Genomic DNA, 18,963 nt, shown 5'->3' on the forward strand with positions numbered 1-18,963 from the left:
AAAGTATTTTGTTGCGAAAAAGTGTGTTTTGATTGGTGCAAAAGTTCAAGGAAGGATTACGTCTGCTAGTCGAAACGATGGCTGCTTTACCTTTCCTGCGTCTGTCGGAGATTCACCGCTTTTTTACCGGCGAGAGTCACCGTCGCCTCGGGAAACAGGGAGATAACAAGAGGAGGAAATAGAGCTCTTAATCTAAAACTGAGGTCAGCGATCAAAGTATAATACGGGAAGGGTTCACAAGGGTCGCGTGGGCATATTGCATTCAGCACGCAAGCCGGTCGTGGGCAGACGGTCGCCGAGTCAAGGAGTGCCTGCTAGGCCTAACCGCCGTGCTCGCTTGGTCGCGTTCGGTGGAATCGTGGCCGTTGGAGCTTTTCCCGGATGTTTGTGGATCCAGCGTTCTTGTTCGTCGTGGTCTGTTTCAAGTACTTTTTACTTTTTTCTTGCTGCTTGAAGTCGGGACGCGTGAAAAGCGCACGTAGAAAAATAAACGTCCGTGGGTCGTCCGGACGGCGACGCTGTCGGCCATGCTGATTTGATCGTAAGAAGTGCGTAAGACAACTTCGGAGCTGTCATAGGATTTCGTCGTAACCTGCGCAAAACTTACAAAACTTTCGTGAATACGAATTTGTTCTTAAGTTATGTCTTACGCACACTTTTGGCGTAAGATCGTTTCGTGAATCTGGCCTCTGCACTTCTGAAAGTCGCAGGATAGGCAAGAGAGACGCAGACGACGTTGGGAGCAGACGACGTTGCAAAGGAGCAGACGACGTTGCCAAGGAGCAGACGACGCTCAGATAGGGGGTCGCCATCAGCCAATCAGGGCTCGTCATTCTGACATCACCGCTACCCCCTGCGCAAGAAGCAGACGAACTTGCCCTCCGCATACTAGAGTCAGTGACAGGTTACGAGTTCAGGGGAAGCTCCTCATACCAATTTCGACTTGAGCAGAGCGAACGCTGGAGGGAAGGCGACCTCGTCTCCAGCGTTCGTTTTGTTAACATGGAAAGAAATGGGAGGAGCTTCCCTAAACTCTTTACCTGACACAAAATATTTCCGGAGAGATGCTTTAATGGCGCCCTCTTTTGGTTCCGTCTGCTGACATCATTACCTTACGAGCAACAAGATCTTTGGTGTTTGTAATTAGCATGGCAGAAGCTTGAACTGATGGCACTCTTAAACCAACACTGCCAAAAGAGTCACAATTTAGTTCTTGCATTACTCTAATTTCCGTCGATCAGAAATTCTTTCGCGACGTCATACTCATAATTTGGCCAATCGTGGAAAGCCGACCACTGTGACAATTTTAATCATTCACGTTGAAAATAGATATTTACAAAGAAAAATATCTGCTCGCGTACCTTATGATAATGGTCACTGGGGACACCACATGGGTAACCATATCGGGCTCATTTTATGAAATAAATATCTTGATATATGCTCAAGTGTGTAAGACAGTAAATCAGTGATTTAGTAGGCTCGAAGTACAGATTTGGAGCACGCTGCAAATACCATACAAATAGAACCTGCAGTAACTCTATCAATACCTCACTAAAATGTGAAAAAAAAAATAAAAAATTCTACAGAAAAGGCATTTGCCTGCCACATCTTTCTTACAAACACCACATTTAAAAATGTGTGTAAATGTTTAACAGCTGCTGTACAACTACCGCTCTACTACAGTAATTATAAAAACAATACAAGTTCGAAATAACCGCGGATGATCTCTAGAACCAGTTTGCAGTTCCTAATCGTCTAGTCTTCTGCACTTCTCACCCAACAAGTAAAGTGAAATTTACAGAGGCAAATAGCTTCGTAATATAAACAAGCCCTGACGATTCGACTTAGCGAATGCTCTGTTACGAGCACCTGCCTAATCCAGGCACCTACTGAAATCCGAGTATTTAAAAATTCCCCGAGTGTTCAAGCTCAGGAGGTTTCGACGCATAAACCTCCACATGTTCAGGTGAAACGCAATTGAATCTCTCAAACTGTATCAAACTCGCAATTCCATGGAAGTATCACTCAAAGAGCGCTTACACATATACAGTCTAAATTCATATTAATGTACAAGCCGACTGGCCTTAATGCAAATATGCATTAAAAAGTGAAACAACGTACCCTATGGCGGCCGGTGGCGTTGTCGACAATCACGCCGGGAAACAATGTGGGTGAGTGTGTCACTATCTCATCAGACGCTTCCACGGGAGAAATTTGCTCGCTATGGTTTTCTGCCCGATAGCACCCAATATCAACAACACACTTCAGAGAATTTTGATTATAAACATGTGAAACACAAACGCAACCTTTTTAGGGGCGAAGGTCCTTAGGGTCTAGCCTTCTCCGTCCGGCGTCCGTCCTCACATCGATTGCCTACCCATCTGTCTTCTTACAAAAGAAAAAAAATGTTTGCGCAGTCGACAAGATTTGAATCTGTGCGGGGAGACGCCAATGGATTTCTAGTTCATCGCCTTAACCACTCGGTCACGACTGCGGGACGAGTACGGGCTCTGAGATGTGGTAGTCCCTCAAGAGCTGGGAATGTCATGGATGAAACGCTGCATTTAGCCGCTCAACATCTATACAGGAAGGGCGGCTGCGGTCAAATGCGTATATAATCGCGTTAAACTTTGCATGCATCGGCTCATCGTTTATAGACCAGAGGGCGAATCGGTCAAATGCTCAAATGCGTATATAACCACGATCCATACCACACATTCCATACCAACGCTACCCGGAACTCAGCACTACCTATGAGCAATAAAAAGAAATCAGCACCATCTGCACTACCTATAAGCAAAATCAGTACCATCAGCACCGCCAGAGCTTTCCTCCAAACAACATCATTCACCACGTGGAGATGCGGCCATTTTTTATATTTGGATGACATTGCACAATTCACATGGCCATAAAAATGTCCTGGACGTTGCATCAATTCACATGGCCATAAAAATGTCCTGGTTGCAATAAAAACAATTAAAATAAATATATCTTGTATTGAAACAATAAAAAAAAATATTAGCTTTTAAAGGTGGAAAGCGATAGCGTTATCGGGCCCGTGTACTTGTATGCAGGTTCAGAGAAAGCGAAGCTGAATCAACCGTTCCAGCTGCACATCCTGAAGGCGACCCTGACTAAAATGAAACGAGGAACGGCACGGGCCGGGACATGATGACCGTGAAACTGCTGGCCAATCTTCCCGACCCCGCCTATCAAACCTCCTCGCTTTCATCAAGTCGATATGGCCTGGTGAGGCACGCCTCCCACTAGAATGGAAGCCCGCCCTAATAACTTTCAGTCCAAACGCCGGCAAAGCCATAAACACAAACAACCTCCACCCCATGTCTCTCACGTCTTGTGCGGGGGATCTGATGGAGACCATGGTGCAGGGCAGGCTGTCTGGGTTTCTGGAAAACCAAAATGCATACGCAGAAACCATGTTCGGTTTCCGCCAGCACCGGTCCGCGCAGGGTATTCTGCTTCAATTCGACCGAGGAATTCTCAACCCTGTCGAATACCCCTCAACGATAAGGCTGTACTTGCCCTAGACTTGAAGGGGGCTTTTGACTACGTCAGACACGAAATCACCCTGCAACATCTCTCCAAGACCAACTGTGGACATAACACCTCTCAATATATCAAGTAATTTCTCTCGGATCGACAATCTCTCATCCGAATACAATACGAAAACACGGCCCCTTTCAACTGGGAACGAGAGGAACCCCGCAGGGCACGGTTCCCTCGCCGTTACTTTTCAAACTGGCCATGATGAAACGTTCGGCTCAGCTAGCGAAGGTCGAACACGTGCAGCATATGCTCTACGCCGATGGCATAACCATCTGGGCCAAACACGTTTCGGCTGGAGACATTGAGGCGAACCTGGAGCAAGCTGCGGAGATCATGGACGCCTACGCCTGCCGCTGCAGCCTTCAGTGCTCCACGTCGAAATCCGAATTTGTGCACATTCGCCCGTCGCCTAGGTGCACCACCAAAAATTAAACTATCCCTGGCCAGCGGCCTGATACCCGAACATGTTGAGATTAGAGTGCTTGGTCTCTTTATCCACACACATTGACGAGATGACACAGCACTAGCCAAACTGCGCAAGGTGGGGGGGGGGGGGGGGGGGGGGCAGGTGGGCCGGATGGTCTTTCGGGTTTCCAACAAACGCGGGGGGTTACGGTGCAAAGACACCTAGCGGCTGGCACATTCATTCGTGCCCAGTCGAGTCGTCCACTGGACTACTTACCTCCCTCCACCTGCGTGCCCTCGATCTTCCGATGAACACGTCCAACCTGCGGCTTATGGGCCTGGGGATGGTAAACACTCCGGGAGGGCCTCTTGAGCAATCGATGTGCAACACCTTCAGAGACGCCGTCGGGACGCCGCCTATTACCCCGACTGCACATCCACCCCCGAACACTGACGGAAGAGCGCGTACGCATCCCGATGTAGAGATACGCCCTGCACGTGCACACTCTTCTAGCAAACATCACACGTGACGACCATAGTGGCAGGCGATATGCGCGGGAGGCGGGACTGGCCCGCCACTGTGGGACCAAACCCGGAATCTTCTGCGTTGACGCCTCCGGCCCTCATCATGAGGGGGGTGGGATGGTACACGGCCGCGGTCGTCCACCAAAGCGTCGCGGCGAACGGCCTAACGTTTAAGACATAACACATGCGGACGAGATCGCCGTCGCTCTAGCCGCCGCAGACAAGGACTCGCGAGTCATCATGACTGACTCGAAAGGGGCCTGCAGAAATATTGAACATGCGTACATTCCTCTCTTTGCGTATCGCAACCTTAAAGATAGCGACTACTTCGGGGCCCCCGCGTCTCAAACGATCGTCTGGGCTCCTGCTCACAAGGGCTTCGAAGGCAATGAAACCGACAGACGCCACCGCCCGTGCGCTCACTCTCCGGACAACGCCTTCAGACCCTTCCGAAACGGATCCCAAATCTAATCCGGCCTTCACTTTTTCGAGAAATTAATCAATTAAACCGATTCGGCCCCGCCATTTATCCTATGTGCCGTGAAGCCTTACAAACTCGGAAGAACGCACACTCCTCCGTCTTTACACCAAAACCGTGCTGTGCCCGGAAGTTTTAAAACAATTTGATTCTGCTTATACAGGAAAATGCCCGCACTGTGCGAAGTTGTACAGGGTGATTCAGGGAGAGGACAGGCTCTTTAAATCGACCGCTAAATTCGGTTTCTTAACCTATCGCGCTACGACTTTGTGCAGCGTTGCCCACAGATGGTGCTTTTTTTTTTGTAAAATTTGCAAAGAGCGAACTTACGTGAGGAAAAAGTAAAGAAAGAAAAAGGCTTAGCTCCTATGAAAACGTAGCGACGCCACCGGCCTTCAAACAACACGGCGCCGTTTCGCACGGGAGACAAGAGGTGGCGCAACGAACGCCGCCAACGAACGAGCATACGGCGCCGTGAGCCAACGTCTTCAGCAGGCAATCTTTTCGACTCAAAAGCGGCGCGCGTTCCGCAGGCGGCGACAGTCGCAGAAACAAAAACAGGCGCGGTAAAAACAAGGAACTGCAGTTCCTTGTCTGCTAAATACGCCGGCTCTCGTAGTCGTATGCTCGTACGTTGGCGGCAGTTGGCGTCGCGACCGCTTGCGCCATCTCTTGTCTCCCTTGCGAAACGGTGCCGTGTTGTTTGAAGGCCGGTGGCGTCGCTGCGTTTCCATAAGAGCTAATTAATCCTTTTTATTTCTTTACTTTTTCCTCAGGTAAGTTCGCTCTTTGCAAATTTTACAAAAAAAAAAAAAAAATTACCATCTGTGGGCAACGCTGCACAAAGTCGTAGCGCGATAGGTTAAGAAACCGAATTTCGCGGTCGATTTACAGAGATTGGCGTCTCCTTGAATCACCCTGTAAAACTCAAGTTGGAACACTCCACCATCCCCTCACCGTGCCGAGTTCGGCACGGCGCCGAGGGCGGTTGCGCCGGGACGGGGCGAGATGCCGGCTGTGTGAATGAGTCCTATGAGAGGACGCCGTCGGGCTGAAGCGGCTTGAGGAGTGCCTGAGTTTTTGATTGCATCTCTCAGATGGCGCCACTTCTTGTATGATCCTCACGACTGGCGCCAAACTTCGAACACCTCATAAAATATCCTGCTTTTTTCCCCAACTCGAGTGTTTAATTTACAGAAAATAATGGAAGCCACTTTTAGCTGCACACGTCTTTAATACATGGTTTGCAGTATTTAGGGAGCGATCGTTCAAATATTTTTAGACGACACTATACCGTTCTATCGAGAAGTGAAACACAAAAAAATGCACAAGAAGTAAATGATTTCATTTGATGTCACGTGACCTAACGTCATTTCGTCAGGTTATGGTTCCACGTGACATCGGGATGTCATTTGACCTGATCTGACGTCATGTGCCATCACATTGTCACGTCGTAGTGTCATGTGAAGGCACATCACATGACACACGTCAGGTGTTATGACGTCAAGGTACGTGACACCATGGTGTGTCAGAGGGCGTAGAAAGTGCCACATCAAGGGACGTAGCATGCCACCACGACTTGACACTATGACACTCTGCCACCAGACAGGAAGTTCCAGTCTTAATTCGTGGTCTCACTTGGCATCATTGGTTTATATACACATATTGAACTCTCTGCCGCCACGGCACTGTGGTGGTTCTGCTCCCGCAGTGTGCATGTGCGCACGCGTAACTTCAATGGAACCTGATTTGTGCGCGCGAGCAGTGGCCACACCTGCTGAGGGGCAAACACTAACCTGTTGGTGAAAAGTGTTTTGGTATATCCACAATTATAATTTTTCTGTTAAATTTTGTAGGAATATCCTTCCCACACTTCCAGTAACGTACGACAGGACCTTGATTGGTGTAAAAAAACAAAAGTAAATTTCGACTCTAAATTTAGCGGCTAAGCCACAGCCGGAGGAACGGACGGGCCGACGGGCCTACCTTTCAAAGTTGGAAGTTCTGTTAGGAGGCATTCTATGCTTTAAGAAAAAGTGAAATATTGTAAACTGTTACATTTTAGCTACAAGAGTTGCCAATAAAAGGAGAAGTTTTGTGACTAAAGCAGTAAGAATCTTTGCTGAAACCAATAAAAATACCAAGAGTTAAAAGTCGTTCTTCAATATTTTCTAGTATAACTTATTTTTGTCACAATCAAGCTAATTCTTTGAATTTATCTCTTCGAATAAACCAACTTGAAAATTTGTTAGTAGATAAAGTTTTACAAGAAATCTTCAAGACGGATGAAAATATTTTTCCGAGCTCTGTAGGCAAAAATAAGGAAGAACAGATGCATGTCTGCAATAGTTCAGAACAGCGAGCCTAGGACATCCTTGAGACAAGGTGCCAAGGTCTGAACAAGAGCGTGACAAGCTTTATTGAAGATGTCCTGCGCCTGTGCGTTCGTGCCGACCCTGGGGCCACTGGAGACCAGACGCTGCGCGTCCTGATCAGAGGCGTAAAGAGCGAGATTTTTGGCGGCCTTGTTCACGATTTCTCGACGACCGTGAATTAATTCCTTGCTGAGACAACACACATTAAACGAGCACTGTCGGCCAGGGCGGGTCAATATCAGAGACTCTCCGGCATAGCTCCCACCTCATCCCTTCAATCTTCCCTCCCTGTAATAGGCAGCGTTGGCATTGAGAACCTTCGGGAGGTCATTGACGAGGTGATTCTAGAAAAACTGAAATGTATGCTTCCTTCTCTAGAACGACCAGCCGCTTTTTCGATCCTGCATGCTGTTCGCGAGGAGGTACACCGGGCGCTTTTGACAGAGGTTTCCGTCGCAGTGGCTCCCAAAGAGCCGGCCCTGACCTACGCCGATGCCGCCGTCAAGAGAGCACTTCCCGTTCACAGGACACTACCAACCAACTCCCCGACGCGAGGCACCGGCGCCGCGGTAGGCTCCAAGCCCAGAGCAGCGTGGTGCGAGGAAGGTCGACGTTTGAAGGACGCCCACCTGAATCCCTCTGTGCTTCCACTGCGGGGAAACAGACTACACCTACCGCCGATGCCCATACCGGCGACTCGGGCTACGCGGGTTTGACACGAACGACCCGCGCTCCCGTTATGGTGAACGCCCTCGGGAGACCGACGAGTACCTGACACGACCTCAGTCCCCCCACCCTGTGCCCCCGAAAGTTCCGGTCGCCGTCGCCACGATGTCCACTTTTACCAATGCATCGACCCCGACGTAAAAGCCTGTCGCCCCTCATTCCTCGCCGGGGAAACTAGGCGCTGACACCCCTGGAGGTGGAGTTGCCGAAGATGCCCGACGCCAAGATCCTCCACGAACGTCGAAGGGCCCCCACTTGAACGCCACTATAGACCGAAACGACGCTACTGCAACGGTAAAGAATAACCTAAACGTCGTAGGTTAAAGCTGGTGGTTCGCGTGCGTCGTCGGCGAGAACGTTTGGCTGGAGCGCTTGCTGGACCTCTTCTCGAAGAATCTCGGCGATCAAGGCTGAAGCTCTACGTTCGGCGACAGGTACCAGCTTCTTCCGTTCTTCGCGGACAATGTCCCGGATGATTTCGCCGATCCCCGTGATACTGTGGCTGAGGGCGCAGCTGGACGGCGTGGGTGCAGCCATGCAAGGACCTCGATGGTAGTGGGCGGCTCAACTTGCACTGAAATTATCCTTCAATAAAGTGTTGTAGATGATGAAATTGAGTCAGTGACCCCACTTCAAAATATCAGTATTAAGATAAATTCCGTTACAAGAAGTTACAAGCTAAAAGAGCAATTATCAAGAGAAAACTGGCACTGACCTTGCAAACGTACCCCATGTTCATCGACAGTACAGCGTTAAGGGGGTGCGTGTTCCATTCACAAAATGGTCCGAGCACACTCAAGAGTATGGCGTTGGGGAAAAGAAAAGGGGAAAAAAATTCCGTGCAAGCTACATACGTCCTCGGACAGTATTCGACAGTTATCCTGTTATTTGCGCACCCTATAACAGAGCAATGGTGTCTCGATGACCGGAGGCTGTCGACGACCAAGCACATGGCTTTAATAAAGTTTGGGAGTTTAAAACAGAGAAGAAAGCGCGAACGAAGTTCTGGAAATGCATGCACCCAACACCGGCGAAGCCTCTCATCCGGGTCTTTCACTCTTTCTAAGGCCCAAGCAAGGGGGAAAGCGTGGCAGCCCTTTTTCCTCCTTTCTTTTGCCCTCTTTCAGTAAGACGTTCGATAACGTGACCTAGCGCAACAAAATGAACTGCGCGTAGAGTATCGGCACTCTGTTCCCCGACATTGTTGTGGGTGCTACCATTTTGGGTCGTATGCAGAGCAGACGCAACTGCCGATCGTCATGATTCAAAAGTTCGACTTCCTGAGCATTAGATTCGGTGCTAGGAAGCTCATGGAATATTGATTTGCTCTGTCGCGAACTGTTTAAGCATTATTGGAAGGTGGAAAATTGTTTTCTGCGATTTCAGATAAAGCTTCAGATAACTGGCAACCATGATTTTAAGCCATAATTTGGCCAAGTGTCGTAACTCTGAAGCTTACCTTATTTAGTGGCACTAACGTGATTGAAATCACCTTTATTTGCGCTGCACGCTCTCCGATTTTTTCTTTTGCACGCGCGAGAAGTCTGCTTTTCTTGTGACCCCGCTTTTATTAATTTCAGCAATAGCCTCATGTTTGCATGTGCGCAATTGACTTCTTTTAGAGCCTACTGACATCGCAGTAACGTAGGTGGTTCGAAATGACATATTGTTTCTTCATTCTGAGACGATCTTAACGGGGTTAGCCAGCTCTCCTACTGGGCAAAACAGTTATAAGCAAGACTATCATGAGAAATGGGAATTGCAAAAAACAAACGAATTGATTGATACAAACAGGGAAGTTGAGATTTTTGTACATTGCCCTTTTTCAATATAGAGCTTAGATAAGTTGTGAAAAAGTGTTTCCTTCAAGAGAGCCCCAAAATTGCAAGCTGAAATCTCTAACATGTTTCCCACGCGAAGAAAATGTCCTTCACTCATGAGGTAGCACCTATTTTTTGACATTGAAAGCAACGAATACACCAGAGAGATTGTTTTTGCGTTGTGTTGCGTTGTGGAGAATTCGTCTGCTTGTGGCGACTCCGAGCTCGCCAGGGGCGCTGTGATCACTTTTCGCCCTCTCTCCGCGGGAGTCGCCAGAACTCACATGGTATATGCTTGAAATCTTATCAAAGGTGTATGTTTGGTCGTTCCACATATTCTTGTGAAAGTTTAGGTCACACCTCCCTTTCTGCTTGTAATATAATGGACAGTGACCTCTTTCTACAAAGTCAAATTATGCATGGAATGCGGTATTTGAAAGACGATCGTTTATATTCCCTTAGAACACATTAAACCGTCATTTCGGAGAATGAAGACGTACCTATATTTTGTTTTCTCAATTTCCTCGCCGAGTTTAGCGGCTCAACTGAATTGGTGTATAGGTAACGTGACGTCAATTGTCCCGCTAAATTTAGTGGGGAAAATGATTTGATCTGTGGGTCTCTTGACATCATGTCACTTAAACATTACATTTCCCGTTAAATTTAGCGGGGAAACTGAATTAGTGTTTAGGCCACGTTACTGAACTTTCCCCCCTAAATTTAGCGGGGATATCCCGGACGAACGGAGAAACGGAACAACAAAAATAATTTAGGAATGGAGGTTTTCGTTAAAAAGCATTTCGTGCTATACAATGATACTTCAATCTCTTTATTGTCCAACGTTGGGCGACGACGCAAACAATCGAATGAGTCGGAGTTGTGCCTATTGAACCGTCAATCTGACGACGCCACATCTGCATTCCGCTGCTGCACCCAAGTGACGTCAAACCCAACAATACTAAAATTTCACAGGAATTTTAGTATTGTTGGGTTTGACGTCCCTTTGCTCAATTCCCATACCTTCCGGCGTATCGGCGTGCCGCCGCGTACCACTACTGCGCGACACACGTTAAAAACTCATCTAGCACGGGTACCGCACTGGCTAGTTTTTTCATCTCCAGCGGGGCCGGCTTGCGATACTGCGTCTGAGCTTAAAGGGGCCCTCCGGAGCCTTCTGCGATGCTCTATTTATGGCGGTAAATCAATCTACAGGTCCCAATGATCCTAAAAATCATAAAATTACGGTCATGCGCGGCGGATTCCCCTATTAAAATTGCTATCAAAGTCCCCAACACCCCCCCTTTCTGAGATGACCCCGGAAACCGGGAGGGGCATCTCTTTACGCGCCAGCCAATAGCAAGCGAAGCATTCCGGCGTCATTGCGGGTCACCAACGCGGTCGACCGCCGACCCGCGGAGGAATCTCAAACACGCGCGCACCGTCGTCAAGGAGCCCGGACTTTGTGCTTGGCAGTCGTCGTTCGTCTCGCGGCACCGTCGCGCAGTGGGCCTTTCAGACCTGACGTCTCTGGAGCTTGAAATCCTGAAAAGGACAGCCGACATGAGTAGTAGTAAAAGTGTACAAGTTTGGCCGACTTGTTAACAAACCGTTGCTAGGGGCGTTGCCCGTTGCTAGGGGCGTGCCCTGTGGGCGGGGCCCGATCCAACCAATCACAGCGCAGCTGGGCGGGGCCTACCCCAATCCGACCAATCTCAGAGCAGTGGGGCGGGGCCCCTTCCCTCTCTCCCATCCCAGTGACGAATGACATCGATGGCCCCGCCCACAGGGAATTAGCCAGTGACCAATCGTAGCTAATCGAGGTCCCGCCCTCTAGCCACGTACGCGGTATAGTTGTGAGGTCACATAGCCAATCTTAACACCTCGTTAAGGATGTTAACACATGCTTAACAAGGTGTTGACAGCCGATGTTATCAGTCACGTACGCGGCGCGTGTCAGAAGCGTGGGAAAGACACGTACAGGGATGTCATCAGCACGGCTTCCATCACGTGATTCTAACCACGTGATTTCCCCGGGTTCGAGTTGCGTCCGACAGAGGGCGCTCACGTGATTTCACACAGGGTTCGAGTTGCGCCCGACAGAGGGCGCTCACGTGATGTCACATGACGGTCACGTGATATTATCTGAATCGGCGCGGTAAACGGCTTTTATTCGCTAAAAAAGGCTCTGCGGCGGCTGGGGATCGACCTCGCTACCTTGTGCACAGGAGCCCGACACTGTACCCACTCTACCCATTGCTTCCTAGAGGGCTTAACTCTTCGTAGTTGTCCGTGTGTGCAAATCAGATCACGTGTTTTCCCGCTACTTGGCTTTTGTAATATAGGTAAAAAATAAACCCTACAGGATTTTGAATGCCTCACTATCGCAGGTCATGTGACGATGTAGTTATCCGTATGTCGCGCAAGTCAGATCACGTGTTAAAGCTGTCCTGCTACTTGATTTATGCAATCTGGTTTCGACCCGTTAAATTTGGGTGTCATGTGACGGTCCCAAAAGGCACCAGCGGGGTCCCGCTCAATTGGGGGGGGGGTGATTACTGATTTGACCGTCCACAAACGCGGTTTGCACCTGCAGTGCAGACTCGCTGCAAATTCACTTAGCCTTGGTTCACAATGTGACTCCATCGCCATGCATTCCGCTTTACGAAAGCGCTGCAAGTTCACTTAGCCTTGGTTCACAAGACAAATTGCTAAATTACCCAAACATCAAGGAGAAAGGGACTAGTGTTACACATGCAATACGCGCACGCCTTCCCCGTATAAAAAAATTCGAAGTAAATAACCAAAATAAAGTGTTGACGAACGCACGTGCAGGATGCCATTTGTTTTGGGAATTTGATTTAGAAAAGTTACTACAGCTGCGGCCAGCGCGTGCAGCGCGTGGAACACCAATCCCTGCATTCCACACACTTTCGTAAAGCGGAATGCATGTGTGAACTTTACAGATATCGAAACAAAACAAAAAAGTTCTATTAACCAGGAGAACGCCAGGATTTTAGACTGCTCACCTTGCTCTGCAATAATGGTGTGATGCCGGACCGAGGTAATTTTTCTTCCTCTTGATGACCAAATTTTGAAGCAAACTTTCTTATTAGCAAGGGAAACGTGACGCTTTCGGTCTGCTCACCTTGCAGCGCGAAGATAAGGAGAAAAACGATGCTCGAGTCGGGTTGTTCGAGTGCGAGGCAGTTTTATACAGTCCCAAAGCTGGAGTACGCCCAGGGAGTCCTATTCTGTGCAATCGCAGTAAACGGTGAAGTGGTAATGTTTAACGCAGATTTTCCTCTAAGCAATTACTGTAGGATGTGTACATACGACGACACTTACATTACAAAATGTCTTATTAGCAAGGAAAACGCGAGGCTTTTAGTCTGCTCACACTGCAGTGCGAAGATCAGGAGAAAAACGATGCGTGAGTCGGGTATTTCGGTTGCGAATCAGTGTTATAGGGTCCCAAAGTTGGGGTATACACAATGAAACATATGCTGTGCAATCACAGGAAGCGGTGAAGTCGCAATGTTTAACGCATATTTTCCTAAAAGCAATTACTGCGGGATGCGGACGCCCCGCCGACACAGCCATTAACCAGCTTAAACGAGACAGTGGCTCGAAAGAAGCAAAAAACCAGTCAAACCGCTTCAAGGTCGCTATTTCGAGATATACCGCGCGCGTGCTTTCTCGATGGGCGCTTCTATAGCAGACGTGTGAGACGTTAAGCACCTTCATGCAACGTGAACTATCTCAATCTCACTTGCATGTACTTCCAAGAAGGACGTCGAAAAACAACTTTGTTTGAGCATATTTCATAACTCCGTTTAAAACCGCGGGCTAACAAAGATTAATATGCGCGCTGTACGCGCGCATATCTGAAATTAAATATAGTTGCACATGAGGAAACGGTTTGTATAAAATAGGGGTAGAAACTGACTCGCTGTCGCACTACCCAAAGGCAGCCCGATAACTACCCCGTCGTTTTAAAGATGGCAGAGGAAGGACAGCGAGTCTTTGATGTTGTACATTCTCACTTCATCGAGCGTTTTCGGCAAAGAAACCCTCGGTCTTTGGAGGAGATTATTGCGTTTGTCAATCCGCAACTCCTCCACGACTACGGCTCGGGTGAAGGAGAAAACTGGGACGAGGAAGAAGTTGATCCCGGGAGAGATATACAACCACCTCTATTTGCATACTTGGCGATGCAAATGTCGGTGATCCTTGCGGTCGCCTTCGGTGAGCATATCTGCCCTTGCGGGATGCTTTTATCGTATTTTTCACCCTCTGACCTTGTTCAACAATTGACGGCCCGCTTCCGGACTCTACAGTTTTGGGCTGGGTTGGGTGGATCCCGCGGGGCGGCCGAGGCGGCCGAGGCGACGCAGCAGGTGCAAGAATTTGTGCGGGATCATCTGATCGCGGCTGAGCACCTGCTGCCAGTGCGGACTGGTGAGTCACGTATGTACAGCTTGATAGCTTCATACACTTTTCTTTTTCTTTTTTCAGATGACGATAGTGGTGTGGAGGATGACTATGTGGACAGCGAATAACAGCTGATGCTTCGTGTCATCTCCTCATCGGTGAGAAATCCGCCTAGAACGTTATGCAGTTGTATCTAAAGAATGACTTGGCAGAAATGCGTTCGCCGACATTGGTTGGAAAAGGGCGGAAAAATGTCAATGCGTTTGGTGGGTAAAAGAAAAGCCGATCAACTTGCACGCCCTATCGGATTTTCTTTACAGCTTTCGGTATGCCATCTGTCGGTCCAGGCTGGAGAGGATCCCCCACAAAGCTGCGCCTGCCAAACGAGCGTTTCCGGAACCAAGCGATCTTCATATCCTCATCGCACGCCCTGACCTTGTAAATATTTTTTTAGACTGTATACCGCGTTGCTCGCGAGGTGTCATTTCCCAAACTTTTCGCCGTCGGTATGTCTTCAAACATCTTGTATTGTTGTACATTTTTTTCTGTATATTCCGATAGTGTACGGAAGCTAGCGATCTTTCTCCTCGTCGAAGATCCTGACCGCGTAAATATTTTGGACTGTATCGCGCGTTGCTCGTGAGATGCCGTTTCACAACTTTGTTTTTTGTCTCGGATTTGTCTTCAAACTGCTTCTGTTGCATACATTTTTTGTGTAAAGTATTTCCAATTATGTCTTTGTTGCGTAGATCGAATTTAAACGCCGTATCTAAATTTATAAGTGTGCGTGTTCTAAGAGCGAACGAGAATAATAAAAAAAATGAAACACCATATCAGTCTCTTCTTTAGCGCGTATGGATGCGCGCGACGCTCCGTTCCATTTCCCACACTGCTCCGGTCAGCAGACAGATGACGCTAAAATTAGCGAGAGATGTCACGCGGGCGAGAGAGAGACTTTACGCAATATTGCTAACGTTCACCATGTACAAACGGAATTGGCAACTTATCCGCACAAAGCCCGGACTTGCGCGAGCGGGAAAATACGGATGAGCACACCTTAGAAATACAAGCAATTCACCTTTTCCGCAAAAGATGTCGGAAGGTCACACTCACGCCGCTAGCCCCCCAAAATATGGCAGTGCTACTTCAAAACTTTACGCTGGGTCTGAAATTAGCACGGTCCGTGAGCTTCAAAATTTTACCGTCACCCCTCGAAATTAGGTGGATACAGCTTGCCACGTGTGCTAAGTACGTAACGCCCAAATTTACCGGGTCGAAGCTTCTACCACCAGAGGTGAGCAATTTTAGCGATGAGCGCTTCAAATTTCTAACCCTAGATGACTCCTATCCCGAAATTCACTGGGTCCAGCACGGTCTGTGAGCTTTTCAAAGTTTACGGTGGAAACCAATATGTAGCAGGGCCACTTGAATGCTTTACGACGGTCCAAGATGTAGCACGGCCTGTGAACTTCAAAGTTTTACCGTGACCCCAGCTAAAAATTTAGCGGTATTCAGCTGGTGCTAAGGGAATCTTCAGATGACGCCCAAATTTAGCGGGTCGAAGCTTTTACCACCATATGTCAGCAATTTTAGCGATGAGCACTGCAAAGTTCTAACGCTTGATGGTGTCTTTTCAAAACAAATCACTGGGTCCAGCAGCACGGTCTGTGAGTTTCAAGACTTTGACCCCAACAGGTCCACTTCAAAGCTCTACGCTGGACCAAACCTTAACACGGTTCGTCAGCTTCAAAGTTTTACCGTCACCTCACCCCCAATTTAGCGGCACCTAGCTCATGCCAATTGGACCGTCACATGACGTCCAAAGTTTATAGCGGCTCGAAGCTTTTACCACCAGATGGCGCCACATTTTGACAACAACCACTTCACTATTTGAACACTAGATGGCGCCTATTCCCAAGGAAGAATGCAACAGAATGGAGGGAACGAGGAAGGGAGGTGGAATTGGAGCATTTATTAAGAAGAATATGAACTTTCAAAGGTTCAGAAAGGAGTGCGCCGAACACTTGTGGCTGAAAGGAAAAGTCGCTGGGGAATCAACAGTCCTTGGAGTGGTTTACTTATGGACAGGGACAGGTGCTAAAGAGGAAAACAGAAAAATGATTGATTGCATATCAAGAGACATTAGTGAACTAGGGGAAGGCTCCGAAATAATTATTATGGGAGACATGAATGCCCATATTGAGGGTCTGGATGGGTATACGGACTCAACTGGAAGCATATTACTAGAACTGGTGGAAAAGCATGATTTAGTTTTATGTAATACCAGTCAGAAGTGTGACGGGCACATAACTTGGGAAACTGGCAATCTACATTCAACTATAGATTACGTACTCATGTCACACAAAATATATGGTAAGTTACAAGTAATGAAAATAGATGAAGAAGGTTTCAAAAGTCTTGGTAGTGATCACAAACGTATTAAGCTGAATTTTGCCAGAGAAGTAAATGCTGAAACTAGACAACATAATTCAAAGCAAACTTTCTGCAGCGACAAAGAGTTGGAAATAGTTGTTGAAAGAATTGAGGCAGCAGTTTCAGGGCAACGGCATACAGATTGGACCTATGAGAGCCTAACTAGGCTTTTTGCTCTAGAACTAGACAAAGTTAAGAGTAAACGAAAGGGGAAGCAAGGACATAGACCAAAAAGTTGGTGGGACAAAGAAGTGAAGCAAGCGATACAGAAACGTCAGGAAGCCTCTAGAGAACACAGGTATTCCAAGCGTAGTGGGGAGTCCGAAACGGAAGTAAAAAGAAAATGGGACAATTTTATAACATGTCGCCGAGAGGCATCCAGTTTGATCAATGCGAAAATTCAGAAAAAGGGTGAGGAATGGATGAGTAATGTAAGTAAGAAAGATAGAAACGCTGCCAAGAAGTTTTGGGAGCACTTGAACTCACTCGGTGAAACGACGCAAGCTAGACAGAGGTTCATACTCTCGCATCAGGGAGATCAATTAGAGGGAGATGATGCGATACAATATATAGGAGCAGTGATGGAGGAGAAATTTCGGGAACGGGTACATGTGGAAGATAGGAGAACCGAAGGAAGTAGCAGTCCAGTTTGTGACATCGCGGATTTTGGACAAAGAGAATGGGAAAAGGCGGAACGAAGAGTCCCTAGTGGCACGTCGACAGGCACAGATGGTATCCCTATTAAGCTGGTGAAGAATTTGGGTCCTAAATCTAAGGCAAAACTAAGGGAGGTAGTGAGTACCATGATAACAAAAGGAAATATTCCAGATGAATGGAGGCTTAGTAGGATGAGTATGATATATAAGGGAAAGGGAGATAAGTCTGATATTAGGAATTATCGTCCTATAACCGTGACACCGGTTATTTACAGGTTGGTAATGCAGATTATAAAGAACAGACTGGAGGAATGGGTAGATTGCGAGGGCATACTGGGCGAGTTACAGAACGGGTTTCGAAAACAAAGAAGGTTGGAGGACAACTTATTTTCTCTAACACAGTGTATAGAAATAGCGCAAAAAGAAAACAGACAGCTCTGGCTGGCATTTCTGGATATCAAGGGTGCCTATGACAATGTGAACCAAAGAAACCTGTGGGACATAATGGAGAACTTAAACCTAGATGAAGGACTAACAGCACTATTAAGGAACATTTACAAAGATAACAAGGTGATTATAACATGGGAAGGAAAGGCGACAGGGAAAATAGAGATAAGACGAGGCCTTAGGCAGGGGTGCCCGTTATCGCCTTTGCTGTTTATGTTGTATCTGAGAGGATTGGAGGATAGACTAGAGAAGAGTGGGCTTGGGTTCAACCTTTCTTACAGTAAGCTAGGCCAAAAAATTCAGCAATCCTTACCGGGATTGATGTATGCGGATGATATTGTACTAATGGCTAACAACAGGACAGAGTTGCAGGAATTAATGAGCATCTGTGGTAGGGAAGGAGAGGAATTAGGTTTAGAATTCAGTAGCGAAAAATCGGCAGTCATGATTTTTAACGAGGATGAAGTTGAGAGGCTGAAGATACAGAATATTACAGTTGAGAGAGCTAGTAAATACAAGTATCTAGGAGTATGGATATGTGATGGTGCAGAATATCTCAGAGATCATGAAAAGTATATAATAGGTAAGGGCAACAGAAATGCAGCTGTAATGAAAAATAGAGCACTTTGGAATTACAACAGGTATGAGGTGGTGAGAGAGATTTGGAAAGGGGTCATGGTGCCTGGCTTGACTTTTGGAAACGCAGTGCTATGCATGAAATCCGAAGTGCATGCGAAACTAGAAATAAAACAGCGCGGAGCAGGTAGACTGGCTTTGGGGGCACATTGCAAAACGCCAAACCAGGGAGTACAAGGAGACATGGGATGGGCATCATTTGAGAGCAGGGAAGCGGTGAGCAAGGTAGAATTTGAGGATAGGTTGAGGCTAATGGACGGGGAGCAATGGGCACGAAAGGTTTTCAGCTATTTATACATGAGGAGTGTAGACACCAAGTGGAGACAGCGCACTAGGAAATTAAGAGGAAAGTTTTTGGGCTATAGCGAAGATACGGAAGAGCAAGTCTCAGTTAAGAAGAAAGTTAAGGCCACAGAAAGAGATCGGTGGCTAGAGGGAATGCAGGCAAAGGCGGCTCTGGAAAG

At 47.6% G+C, this 18,963-nt stretch overlaps 1 pseudogene; it reads left to right on the top strand.

Annotated features, from left to right (window-relative positions):
* Nucleotides 1–3,604: 3,604 nt before the first annotated feature.
* Nucleotides 3,605–14,455, top strand: LOC115332577 (annotated as a pseudogene).
* Nucleotides 14,456–18,963: the final 4,508 nt, after the last annotated feature.

Source organism: Ixodes scapularis, unplaced genomic scaffold (genome assembly GCF_016920785.2).
Source record: "Ixodes scapularis isolate PalLabHiFi unplaced genomic scaffold, ASM1692078v2 PGA_scaffold5__190_contigs__length_132052651, whole genome shotgun sequence".
In the NCBI taxonomy this organism is placed as follows: Eukaryota; Metazoa; Arthropoda; class Arachnida; order Ixodida; family Ixodidae; genus Ixodes; species Ixodes scapularis.